The following is a 13914-nucleotide window of genomic DNA, read 5'->3' as shown; positions in this document are numbered from 1 at the left end:
AGTAGTATCTCCTGTATGTATTCAGTTAATACTTGAGGTGCTTTTAAGTTGCAGTTAAATTTAATGTTTCAAAATTAAAAGCATAGAGACTATTACCAGTTTAATTGTATGATGTTTATATCTATATCTACATTGCAGTGACAGTATATGAAACACTCCAGCTAGCCTTGCTTAGATTAATTTTTACCACTGTATCTTTTCCAAGATATATCTAATGCTGCAAGGATTACTTTTTATGATATTACTCCCTTTGGATTACCTCTAAATTGTCTGAGATCCGTTAAAAAAAAAACAAAACCACATTTATATTTAACTACAAACAGTGTTGAAACTCAGTGTAGTTTCTCTTGTAGGTACATCATCACCCATCAGCTCCCACGTGGAGATACCCAACCTCCTTGAGAAATGAGGGAATGTAGGACGGTGCTTCCCCTGCGAGATGAAACGAACTTGTTGCCGTGGCCTCCACTTTTATCTGCAGTGAGTGGGGTCCCCCTTTCTCCAGGGAATGGGTAGAGGGGGGCCTCGGGACACCAGCTACCCGTGAAGTGCTAGCTGGTATTTGCAGGTGTGAGGTACGTGGACAGCCTCCAGGTCTGTGTGAGAGTCAAAAAGTGACTTTGGAGAAGCGAGGGGCAGAGAACTTGAACAAAAATGTTTTCAACAGCCTGATGAGCAAGATTTCTCACTTGAAATACTTGCCTGTCTTTGGAGGAAATGTGAGTGGAATACTAATGGAGAATTAATCACATATCTCACCCCCTGCTTGCCTTTACTTCTGGAAACAAGCCAGAGCCTCTTACCTCTCCTCCAGGTTTGTTTTGAGCATGACCATTGACTTTGGCAGAGTTGGATCTGTTGGCAGAAGTGGTCGATCTGATGATGTCACTGGAACTGGCTAATTTAAGATATTACTTTATTTATCCTATTGAAGGAAATTATTTTTATGTAGATGCCTTGCATGCCACTAATATTAAAGACCTCTCTGCCTGAGCATTGGATAGAGATTGAGAGAGACTTTATCCTGGCCGTAGGGTAGGGTAGCTGCATGTTGACTACCAAAGTCCACATTATGAACTGTTGTCAGTTTTTCATTGTTCTAAATCCCTAGTCTATAAAACTGGGGATTTTTTTCTGTATGGCTTAATTCTGATGATAATTTTTGATGACTATCTTCTGGCTAAAATTCAGTATATTGTATTCCACAATACAAAATTGGGCTTGATTCAAAATGGCTAATGTAAGCTTACAGGAATATGAGAAATTACATATTGGAATTTTGCAACAATTAATTTAAAAACTTTGTAGAATTTTTGAACCATCCTTTCATTCCTACTGATCCACATAGCACAGATATATTTATACCAAACGATGCTGAATGGTTAATTTTTGTAGTCTTTTAAATACTTATTATTTTCACCTGGAGATCTGCTTTATTGAAATTGCTTAAATGAACCACCTCCCCCCCCCCCCCAGCTACTTCAAAAACATATCAGTTGTTTAAATGGTTATCAAAGGAGAGCCTACAACTTCTTAGCAAAATTAATTTCTGCTGGTATTTCAACATAAAATTAAAACATTTAACTTCCATGGTGACAGACAGCAAAGAAACACCAGATTGCTGCATTAGCTGAATTAAAGAAACCTGCTCCTCTCTTGGGATGGGTAACGAGCCCCGGCTGCTCCCTGCCCACACCGGGACGGTGCCCCTGGGCTTCTGCTGGTGGGGCAGGTCACACTGAAGCCTTTCACGTAGTGGGAACACTCATCTCCTTTAACCAGGCTGCTTTTATGAATTCTGTGGGAACTTCATATCCTCCACAAGAATTACCCTCTGTCCTTGGCAGCCAGGTGAGGTAGGGGGAGAGCTTTGGCTGGCTCCAGAAAGGTTCATAGCACCTTCTAAAAGGTGCTCATGGCCTCTTCCCAGAGAAAGCTTTGATGCTACGTGGTGATAAGTGGAGGATGGTGGTGAGATGGCTGAAGGAGAGCTGCTGGCCTCTTACACGGGCCCAAGCACGGACTGTGCCCAGGGATGGGAGCAGCCTGGGGACACAGCGGGACCACCAGCCCCAGGGGAAGAAGAGATGCTGGCCGGGCTGTGACTGAAGCCCCCAGGGCAAATGGAGCCAGGAGAGACAGCTGAGAAATGGTAAGAGGAACGGATAGCTTTTTACTTCTGAGTATTACACTTCTTGTTTTGGTTTGCACCTTCCCAGGCCTGAAGATGGCCAGTGGCCTCAGGCGGGAGCCGAGCTCTGATTGTTCCCCCCCCAACTTCAGGGGTGTCTCTAATAGCTCTGCTTGGCTCCCCAGGCTGAGACACAGCTGCTGCTGGAGGGATTAGTTGGGAATTTCACTTAATGGGGATGAAGGGCTGTCTTCTGGGGCTGGCTAATTAACAGGATTCTGCTCTGGTAATTAAATAGCAGTTTGTTGAACACAACTTAGTCGATGAAATCTTTGGAAAACATAACAATTAGCAGGGAAGGAATGGCAGCTTTGCCTCAAAAGCCTATCCCCAACCAGTTGCTGGTATGGCTTTAACCTTTCATTCTCCAGCAAAGATGGTATTGACAGTTTATTTGGTTTTGCTGCTGTCATTGGACAGCTTGTTCTCCCTCTGTTGCAGCAGCTGGTTCCCTTAGGGTTTCATTTCAGCTGCAGGGGCTTGAGATGTTCCACTTGTTGCTTTTTCAGAAGACTCTCTGGTTCTGCCTTCTGGAAAGCCAAGGCTGGATGACAGGAGTGTTTGCCTCTCCAAGAATACTTTGCCTTCCTGCTGCAGCAGTGATGCTGGGGCTGCTGGCTCAGCCGTGCATGCCTTTGAACAACCTGGTTGTGCCTCTTCTGCGGGGAGGCAGGTTTCCACCATGGTTATTCCACACACAGCAACATCTCCCTCCTCTCTGAGCTGTGTGTGTTGGAGAGATTGCACGAAGCATGGGGGGTTCCCTCACCAGCTACTGGCACCAATTGCATGCACTGAAATGAGCTGCAGCTGTATATTAAGACCTCTGTGCTGAGCTCTCTCACTTTGTACTGTTGTTTGGTGGTTATTTTATTTTTTCCTTTTTTAACTGCCTTTGTAAAGTGCTTCAGGAAATGAGAGACATACCAGAATGAATTATTTTGATCTACGGTTTATTTGCAGCATGGAGATGCTTGTAGAGTTTTGTTGTGGAGAGCAGTGTTGAAAAAAATCATGGGTGGAGCAGGAGCAAGCAGAGGAGAAGGTGGTTTCATGTCGCGTGGTGTGCCTTGGTGATGCTGCTTGATGCTGCGGAGGAGCATGCCAAAGCATCTTCAATTTAAAGGCATTTCATGCTATGGGCTTTACTTGGTCTTTTGTGTGCTTTTACTTTAGCGTGGCAGGTTCAGGACAGGTTGGCACAGTCTTGTCAGTAATAATTAACTAAATACCTCAGAGTGAGGAACACAAAAGCTCCACGGGTCAGAAAAGGCTCAGTCAATGCTTTGCCTTTGTCAGTTGATGGGAGTACAAAAGAAATCACTTTTTACGTTCTTCCGAGGGCAGGATTGACCAAAGGGGATGAAGCTTAACAGTTGTCTTTAAACACAAACATGACTGTGACAGAGGAAAATTACTGATCCCGAGCAGCTTATATAAACCCTCTTGTCTGCACCCGCACATGGAAGGGAGGTGCTTTCAACTGGAAATCGTTCATGTCTTCATCTTTCTACTTCTCCCTCTCTTGTAATGATTCTCTTAGGACAACAAAGATGAGGAAATTAGATTAGACAAACAGTGGGAGATTCCACGGCTTGCTATAAAAGCCACCTCCAATCTTCACTATACTTTGACAGCTCTCAATTTCTTAATTTGACAAGTTAATGAAGACTGGATTATTTCAGAAGCCGTACGTAGCACGCTGCTGGGGAAGGGGGGGCTGTGCTCTGCACCGGGACCACCCACCCCAGCACCTTCCTCCCACCCAGGCTGCAAAACCCTCGTCCCTGGGAGGGAGGCAGCTTGTGCTGAAGCCTGGGGCCAAGAGCCGGCGTTTGCAGCTGCGGTGTTAACGCAGGGCTCTGCAAGATGCTCCCGCGCCAGGAGACAAGCGGGCTTGCCCCGGGCGCGTGTGTCATCTCCGAGAAGCCGTGCTGCAGCGTTTGACCTCCTGATGTTTGGCTTGGCTGGCTGGTACGTTGTTTCCTACCGCTCCCCCCCCCCCGAGGCTGTGTGCAGGCTGTGGAATGGGCTGGCCAAGCTAAATGCAGCAGGAGACATCCCGCTCGCACCCCCCAGGCACAGCATCCTCGGAGCGGGCAGGCGGGCATCCCTCCAGCCTGGTGCCCAGCTCCGAGACACGGGGTGGGAGAAAGGGCTTTAAATGTGGTAGAGAAACTACCAGCTGTTGGGAGGAGCGTCAGTGGGAAGTGCAGCAGTTCTGGAGAGGTCCTGGGGTGTCTTGGCACAGCGGCGAGGCCAGGAGCAGCATTTCAGGTCTTACTGCTCCCCCTCCAAACTGCTCGTCGCAAGCCCAGTGCCCACGATGAGCTCTGTCCCATGGACAGGCTGGGAGAGAAGGGTTTCTGTCAGTGCATTGAGGCTCCATAAATAAGCAAAGTGGAGCAGGCTGGAAGTGAAGGGCAAAGTAGGTGTCATTCATCATGCAAGGAGGCCTGGAGTATGTTCTAGCTCGTAACGCGTAAGGGAGAGCAGTGTTATGAATAGGCATGGGATGAATCCCCTTCTTTTTGGATCATGATTCTGTGTAATAAACATGCAAGACAATTTGTATAAAATACTGAGGATTCTTTCCTAGAGAAGTCATTTAAAGCTATATTTGCACATCAGGGAACAGTTCGTAGGAATGTTTTTGTAGTTACATTGCCATACAAGTGTGCAAAGAGAAAACAACGTGGCCAGCAAGTTATGGATGGTGCATGTAAAGCTGTGCAATGCTGTGATCATCCTGGGCTGGTAATCCCATTGCATGGCCTCCCAGGATACTGGGGAAGCATCCAGCCTAGCACCCCGTATCCCCGCTTCCCCCCATAGATAGGCTATCAGAGGTGTAAAGTGGATCACATCATAAATGCAATCTAAGGTAAAAGGGATTTTTTCCCGAGTGTCATTTGGTCATACAACAGTGTTTTTGGAGTAGAAAAATCCTGACCCAAATGTATTAGCGCTGCTAGCTCTTAGCAACCTTTACAAATAATATTTGCCTGTAAAAGGAGGGGGTTGACCTGCCAGGTAAAATGCAAAATGATCCCACAATGTGCAGCACAGGCACGGCCTGCATAGAAAGCCTGCTGACTTTTTATTTTTTTCCTTTGGGATAACTTTTTGAGGGGAGTTTTTTGTTTTGTTTTGCTTTCAGTGTTTCCCAAGTAGCTTGTTAGTCATTCCCCACACCCTGCAGCAGCAGCTGCACCACTCTTCTGGCTTTGTGTCTCAGATCCCCCACCCTCTCGCTGCTGCTGGGTGGCAGGGGGTTACCGGGTGGCTTTCCCAGGGTTTCTCCCAGAGGGACACCCGACCAGAGGGCCCCAGGAAGCCCCCTCTCTCTGTTTTTGGAGGCAACCAGGGTGATGTTTCTCCCCCTGGAGCCAAGCCAACGACAAAAGATGATGTGAGCACCCTTGTTGCCCTTGCTTCCATCCCTTTTTCACCATTTCTAGCAGCTCACAGACTTCATCCCCCCTGAGCACCCCTTTCTCCCTCCTTCACACATTTCTGGAGTCAGCCTGAGGACTCTGGGGCACACGGTCACTGCTCCTTCCCTGCCTCTCACCTAAACCAAGGGAGAAACAAACCCTCTGCTGATGACCATGCTGCCCTGATGTGCTTCCAGGAAAACTCAGATTTTCTGGATAATCCAAATCCTACTGGACCCACAGTCTTGAGAGTCGAAACCAAACCAGAAGGATGGATGCAGCCCTAGGGGCTGAGCCCAGCCTCGGTAATGTGGAATACCTAGCTGGGAACCCTGAGGGCAGGGCAGGGTGCTGCACCTCTTCCTCTGTGGTTATTTGCCCTAATTATTTTTATCAGACATAGACCCTGGGTTTTTCTGAGGAGGGACCTGTTGACCTGGCTCTGACATGGAGGGCAGCAGACTCTCTGCGGTGCTGACAGCCCATCTCCCACCCTGGCATTGACCTTTGCAAATGGGATCCTGAGCTAGCTAGAAACAATATCTGATTTTCCTGGGTTTTGCTTGACCAAGCAGAATCCCCTCTAAGCCAGTTCTGTGTGTGCTGCTGCTCCAAGGAGCAGAAAGCTTCCCTCCGCTGCTTGAATCCAGACTTTAATCTTTGGGATTAGGTCTCCCTCTGATCCTCCTGTGAGGACAGGACGAGCGGAAGCCTTGAAAAATAGGTCTTTTGAAAGCGTGGCTCTCCCGGCACACCTAACCAGCTCACCAGCATGCCACGAGACCAGCAGCAGCATCTAGTTTTGGCATCTGCTCATTCTGCTTCTCCTCTTTTGCAAAGGAGCCGTCCCTGGCTGCCTGGACAGGGGTGCTCCCACTGTGCACCCAAGGGTGCAGGACGGAGCAGGGGTTGCTCGGTGTTAAGTAGCCCATGGGCTCTTACTATTGGAAACTTCTCAGAGCTGTGAGGAGGTGGGAGTGGAAGTTCAACATTTGCAATAGTTTTACTGTTCGAAGCCTGCAATGACTTCCAGATTTAAGTATAGTTTTTATCTTCTTTTTTTTCCTCTCTCTACTAAAATAAAGGAGTCATTAGAGTTGGTCTGTAATATGGAAGACACATGTTTGTATAGTGTTACCACTTATATAGCAGCAGTCTGGACTGGAAAGCTGATCATCTTCTAAGAAAATAAATTATCTCTGCTGCTTGTGCTCCATCCCGGAGCTTCCTTTGAAGGTTCTTAAGTTTTGCCCATAGAGTTTTTGGTAATTAAAAACTTATTTAATCTTTGCCTTGGTTTTTTTTTTTTTTTTTTTTTTTTTTTTGGAGGGTTGATAAATTTAAAACCTTAACATACTCAACCAGAAACTACCTGCAAAGCGTGGGAAGGGAAGGGATGCTCTGCGAGAGGCTGGCGGCGGAGCTGCCGTCAGATGGCACTGCGAGCTCGAGCATGGGGCGAGTCCGTGGCTGCTGCAGCCCCGGGGTGCGGGGAAGCCCCTTCCTCCTGGGGAAAAAATGCCGAGGAAGAGAAAGGACTTGTGTAAGGATAATTTTGCTATTAGTCAGGGGGAGCTGTCGTGGAGCCGTGTCTGGACTGGACTTTTCCTGCTTACACAAAGCACATAATGCTGTAGGAATTCATGTATAAACAGTGCAAATGAGAGGGGGGAGGCTATCTAAATTATGAACAGCAGTAAGGAGGTGGATTTTCTTTAACTGTCACTGGCAAATTCAGAAAGTCTTTGATTTCTTGGTGTGTGTGTGTTTCTGAGCATAACTGCATGTTAAAAATAGACAAGGTATAACTTTCTTCTAGACTTGTGTGTCCCTTTCTTTGAGCACACACAAAGCTTAAAACAAGCTGGAGGAACAGGGGAGAAGCTGTCGTGGCTGGGCAGGTTTGCAGCTAAAGCAGGGGCTGGCTGTGGCTGCAGAGGCATCGCTCCTTAGGGATGGGACAGGGCGCCTTCCCCCGGGGGTCTGGGTCACTGGTAGCACGTGGGAAAAGCACTTTGTGTCCACACCAGGGCAAACCAGCATCCTCGTCATAAAGTGCCACACAGTACTAGCAAAGCTCTATCATGTTGGTGACGTTTCTGACAGCATAAAAAACCTCAACCAAACAAACAACAAAACACTCTTGAAAAGACCTTTTGACAACCGTTTTGCCCAAAGCCAGACAGAAAGCATAGGGTGGAGCATGCTACAATTTCTAATTAATTGCAATTAGAAATACTAAACCATGGAGGAGGCCTCTATAAACTCCAAGTGGCTTCTTCCCTCTCTGGAGCTGAACTGAATAGCTGCCTTTCCCCCTCCCCACCTAGAAATATGGTTTTTTGGTGCTCAGATAGGGCCTTGGCTGTATCAAACTCTTGGAAAGTAGACAACAGCACACCAAATACATTTCTGCAGTCAGAAAGTAAGAGTGGGCTGCATCTCCACGGCTCCCCAGCGGCACTGACAAGGTCAGGAGCAATTTTGGAAGAAACCAGCAAAACCCAGCCACGTGAATGGGCTGGGGGTGGTGATGCCCTTTTCCTGCCCCACAGCAGGGGGAGAGTTTGGTGAGTGGGGCCAGCAGCAGGATTTTTTCCTGCTGATTTGTTAAACTGCCATCGTTAGCTGGTGGTGTTAATAACCTGCTGCACTGCCTGGGTGTTTGCCCAGCACTGGTGCCCCTGGCAGTGGTGGTACCAGGGCACAGGCAGTGCTGGGGGGGCAGCTGGACCTGTTGCATGAGGATTTTTTAATGCTGTTACAACTCCAGGATCCCCCCAGCTCCTGCCCACTCCACGGTGCCAGGCAGACCCCTCCACCTCCCAATGTGTGCTGATGCGCACCCCAAAACACCCACCGAGGGGTACTCATGCAGACCAGCCAGGGGACCTGCATTTTCCTGCGTTCCCGATAGGAAAAGGTAACTGTAGCCCGGTACTGGGGCCAGCTTGTCAGCCGAAAAACTATTTCGTGGCTGTAACAAGTTGCAGAAATCCACCTGAGCTCAGACTTCATTACTGCAGCTGCTGATTGAGGTCTGCTTTTCCCAAGCACCGTGCTATCCCTGCCTGTTACATAAAATGCAGTCGATAAAAGTGGCTTCTTTTACCTGATCCACATTTCTCTGAAGTGCCTTTTCCTTCCTTTTTTTTTAAACCCCAACACCTGCATGTCAGTCCCGACAAGGAGCAGAGGCAGGACATTTCTCCTTCCCAGCCCAGCAGCCAGCACTGCGCTGGGCCCTCCAGGCACTACTCTGGTGAGCAGCCAGCTAACACATAGACTGAAGCATGGTTTTGGTGTGTTGTTTTTTCTTTTTTTTTTTTTTTTTTTTTCTCCAAAGGCACAAAACTTAGTTTTTAAGGGTATTTTTTAAATGGGACTTTGGGGAATAATTGTCCTTTATGCCACTTCAAAGAAGTCCCCAGCATGCTTAGTTTTACCCTCAGAGGACCATGCCTGTTAGGAAAATAAGCTAGCTTAAGCATCCTGTAAGTAATACAAACTTTGACTGATGGTACTTAGTGCAAATGGGCCAACGGTCACATGGCTGAGTCTCCTAATGCCATTCAGGATATTGTTGCACCAATTGCAGCCTATTCATCAAAATAAAATGCCAATAAGTAAAGCATTACAATGCTTTCAGAGGGGAGTGCACAAAGGAAAGTAGGTGAATTCTGCCCCCAAATGGATATTCAATCTTATAACAAGTATTGTGTATTAAAAAAGGGAGCGCCTTGGCTCCTCGCCATGCTGCAAGCGTAGGGCTAATGCTTTATCTCCATTATCTTTCAACTGTGCTCCTGCCTCTGTTGCATGCGGACACTGAAACGAAGTAACTGACGGCCAGCTAATCTGGATCTATTTCATTAGATTGTCCTCTAAAAATGGTCACCTGTGTCCAGTGCCCCGATAAGAGCAGGGTAGGATGCTGCAAGGACGGGAGCTGGGGCTGAGGGGGCTGAGGGAACACCCTGAGGCAGCTGAATTTCCCTGGGAGGTTACTTGCCTTGGATATTTTTATTTAGGGATTGTAAGGAGCAGGGTGTGAGAAAGCAGAGGTGCTTCAGGAGTGCCTCCTGCTCGCATGGCTGTGAGCAGCATCACCCAGCTTGCTCCTCCCCGGGACATGCTGGAGCTGTGCCGTGCTCAGCCCCTCTGGTGAATGGATTAACTGAATATTTCTCCCTTCCTTTCCGTACAAGCATCCAGCCACGGTCCTGGCCTGGGTGCGTGGTGTTTGCCTGGGCAGTGCAGCCTGAGATGTCTGGTGGGGCTACCTGGTGCTGCAGGGAGCTGAGGGTGTCACCTAAGGGTGAGGAGACCCACAGCTCAGACCCGTTGCAGCCAAACTCAATAGAAGATTGTTTCTAAGAGCGTGGGGGTTTTGCTGTCTACATCCTGAGCTCCTCTTTTCCATCTTTTTCTCCATGATTCCAAGGATGCGGCAGGTACCCCTCCTATTTTCACCACCTCTCCCTGAATCTTTTTAAGGGGAAGCCAAGAGCCTTGGCTGGCTGATCCCAGGACGTGGTGCTTTAAAGAAACGAGTTACTTGCAGCGAAGCCTGTGGGAGCTGGCAGCACCGTGGTGGCAAGCCGTGGGGTTGGGATTCACCTGCGGGGAGGAATTGCTGCATGCAAGAGACCTTCGGCTTCACAGCCGAGCTGCTTGCACGTACCTGGCAGCAGCGCTCCAGAAGTTGGCATGGGGATTTCTGGTTGCTGTGGTCGTCCCGTGGAGGAGCTGATGCCACTGTACAAAGGACGGGTGTTGAAGAGGATAGGTCTGGCACGGTGAGGGACCCAGACACCCACAGGTGCAAATGGCAGGGAGATGTCATGCAGTCAGGTTGCAGGGATGTGTGGGGGACCCCAAAATCGAAGCCCACCAGGGTTTTGGATGGGAGGGCAGGAGTGCAGAGAAGCAATTCCCTGCGCCAGATCATTTCTATCCCAGTCAGTCCTGTCCCTGCTGCCGCCACCACAGCAGGGCCCTGGCTCATCACACCCATATCGATGTGTATGTTTTTTTGTTTAAACCATTACAAATGTAAATGATCCTTCTCAATTACAAAAGCCTGTGCAAACTGGCATCTTTAAAGGAAACTCTGAAAGAGCTCCTGGCACGGTGCTTCTTCAAATATTTGGAAGCTTTGCTAAGTCTCCTGAAACAAAGGCAGGCGCAACCTCTTGCTCCTCCGCCGCCCTCCCTCCAGCGAAGCCAAGCACTCTGTGAGCGCACACCGAGAGGCCGTCGCCGCTTGAACAGAAACTGGGTGACACAAGGGGTGGCAAGGGACAGAGAAGCCACCTGCCTGGGACAACAGCAAGGGCTGCGGCAGCCTGTCTCCTGGCTGCCCCGCCCACACAGCGCTGCCGCAGAGCAGAAACATCTTCCTTGCTTCAGCGCTGGAGTTTCCCTCTGGATTTTCATGCTTTTGCCCTGCTGCTGTGGCTTAAAATTCTCCTTTTTTTTTTTTTTTTTTTTTTTTTTTTTTTTTTTTTTCCCCTTGTTCTCCAACACAGCCTCTCTCAGGTAGCTGATTCTGCACCAGAGCTGTCCCGGGGCGCTGGGCTGTGGCCGTGCTGCTGCCCTCGGCTCGGGCTGAGCCAGCGGTGGCCGGGCGCTCGTGCCGAACGGATGCGTGCGAGCCGTTCGAGCAGCACATCACCCGGCCAGACTGGACCAGATGGAAGTGAAATGAACAGTTAAATAAATGCGGTAGCTGCCTGTACACGATGTGATAGTACTTCCAAAACAATGAGACGTATAATTTTCGGTTTGATATCTGCTATCAATTGAGTTTGAAGATATTGATCCAGGCTGATTGCTGGGGACAATCAGAAAGTGGAAGGGTAATTGACTGTCATGTCCCTCATTGATCAGGCACCACAGTTCACAGCAGCCAACATTATTTTCAAGTGCTTTGCAGCATCTCCTCTAATAAAGAAATACAGACTTTAAGTAACAAAGTGTCTTACATGCGCTGCCATTTAGAGGGTGGGTGAGGCCGTTCTTAGCCAACACCTCATTGCCTTAACCAAACTGAAAGGTTGTCAACAGGAGAGTGCCAGGGGAGGAAAACACGGGTTTATGTTTGCACGTGTGTCACTGTGAGCCAGCATGGTGCTGCAGGACCGTCTCACTCCTCGCTGCTCGGCGGCAGCAGGTATTAAAGGAGAGCCTCCGAGGCGACGAAGGCACGGCACGTAGGCCACGTGCCAGGAGAACGTGACCTCCTCTCTCTAGGTTGTTTAAAATGTTAAAGCAACAGCTATTTTATACCATGTGTTCCACCAGGGCTCGCTAGCAGCTGATCCAGTAAAACTGTCCTGGGAGAAGAGCAAATTGGGAAACATCCCAAGTTGCTGTAATCAAATCCACAAAAAGCTCATATAAAATTTTTACATATAATCAGAAGGATGGAAAAATTACCTTATTCCCTGCTGTGCACTTCAGATTAATATAGCCAAACATTATTCAGTCCTAATACTTATGGTGACCATGAAACATCTTCCTGTACTTACTAGGAACAGGCAGATAAGATGGCTTTTCTCCAAGAGGACATGTACCTGCTGTTGTTTTTTAATAATCCATACTCCCTGACATTCCTGCTCCTCACCTGCAAGCTCTTTCAGGTAGGGACTGCTCCCTATGAACAGAGATCCAGTGAAATCAATGGGATTTTGTTGTTCAATTAGATTCTTGTGCCTAAATACCTTAGTGAGCCTGATTGTGGAGTGGGTTCAGGGATAAAGGTCCCAATTTTGGCTGCACAAAACTCCAAGCCTTGGGGCACCCTGTCCTCCTCAGCTGTGAGGCAGAGGGATGTCTCAGGTGCTGCTTGTCCTGGATGTGCTGTGCAGCTTCTTCAGGGATGCTCTCTCCACAAACCCAAACCCCAGACAAGTCCCAGCTCTGAAGCAGGACTCGGTGGGAGCACTTTTAACCAGCGGTGATTGGTACAGTACTAATGCCAGGTATTGCTGTGTTTTTGTGCTCACTTGGCTCCAGCAGCACGGCCAGACCTGCACGGCATGGGGGCTGCTGAAGTCTGTATCGCAAAAGGAATCTTTTGCTGGTCCATAACGTTCAGCTGATGTGGCTGCTGTCTCCCACCACAGCCCAGCACAGTTCCCAGCACTGCAGGTGTCCAAGACCATCCCAGAACTGGTTGCATTTCACTCATGGCTCAAGCAAAGCAGGCTGAAGAGCAGAGGGTTACCATACATGCAGGTTTCCCCTGACATTTTTCACCTGAACGTTGTGTACAGGCAGATTTGGAGGCTTTTGTGTGTTTGTCTTGGATTTCTCAATGCCTGGCAGCCTGGTGGGAGCTGCCAGATGTCCAGAGCTGCTGACCTTGCCCACTAAACATGCACGAGCTCTTCCACAGCAGGCTCAAAGCAAGTCCAGTGCCTCCAGCATCACGGGGCCGGCTGTGCACATGCTGTCTGGTCCTGCTAAGAGTGTGCAGGAAGCCCAGGAGATGCCAGGGCTTCTGCCTACACACCGTGACAGCGGTACCGCCGGCTTCAGTCGGTGTGATGCATCCTGAAGTCCTTGTCCTGGTGTGCAGCACTATTTGGTCAAGTCATTTCTGAAGTGTTTCAGGAGCAATATATTGGTGGAAAACCATATGTAGGAAGAAGCCAATGGATTTTGTGCACATGCATAAAGCATTGCCTCCCAGAGATCCGTGTCAGTGCAGAGCCTCGGCTCCTTGAGCGCTTGCTCTAAGCCCCAAGGTTGGCATCTTGTTTATAAATGGGACTTAATGAGCTGCCCTTGACTGTACCCAGATTTCCGATTTCCTTCCTAGGTTTCAGATGGTCAAACTCTATTTCAGTGAGTTTTGGGCACTTCTCACCCACTGCAGTTGCTAAGCTGAGCCGAGCTGCCTTCCCCGCCTTGGGTTTCAGCCTGTTAAACAGCTCAGCCCAACCAGCTTTTGATTGGCTTCATCTTGACTTTTTGGTGCTGCCGGTGAACCAAAACACCCCCCCCCCCCCCCCCACTCGCTCGCGCCTTGGGGCGCAGGCAGGGCTGCCTGGGGGAAGGCGGCTGAGCCACCGAAATTTCACAGCGACGGGGCAGCAGCCCCGCGGGCATCGCTCGTGAGTCAGCCGCCGCCGCGCTGGGCAGCCAGGGCGCCTGAAAAAGTTTCTCATCCCACCCGAGTTTCCTTTCCTGGGAAGCGAGGTGGCTGCGCTGGGGCGCGTGGGCTGCGCGAGCTCCCCGGGGAGTCAAACCCAAACTGAGCTGACGGAATAGCTGTAG

This window comes from Tyto alba, unplaced genomic scaffold, assembly GCF_018691265.1.
Source record: "Tyto alba isolate M040663 unplaced genomic scaffold, T.alba_DEE_v4.0 Super-Scaffold_3, whole genome shotgun sequence".
Classification (NCBI taxonomy): domain Eukaryota; kingdom Metazoa; phylum Chordata; class Aves; order Strigiformes; family Tytonidae; genus Tyto; species Tyto alba.
This window is presented reverse-complemented; position numbering follows the sequence as displayed.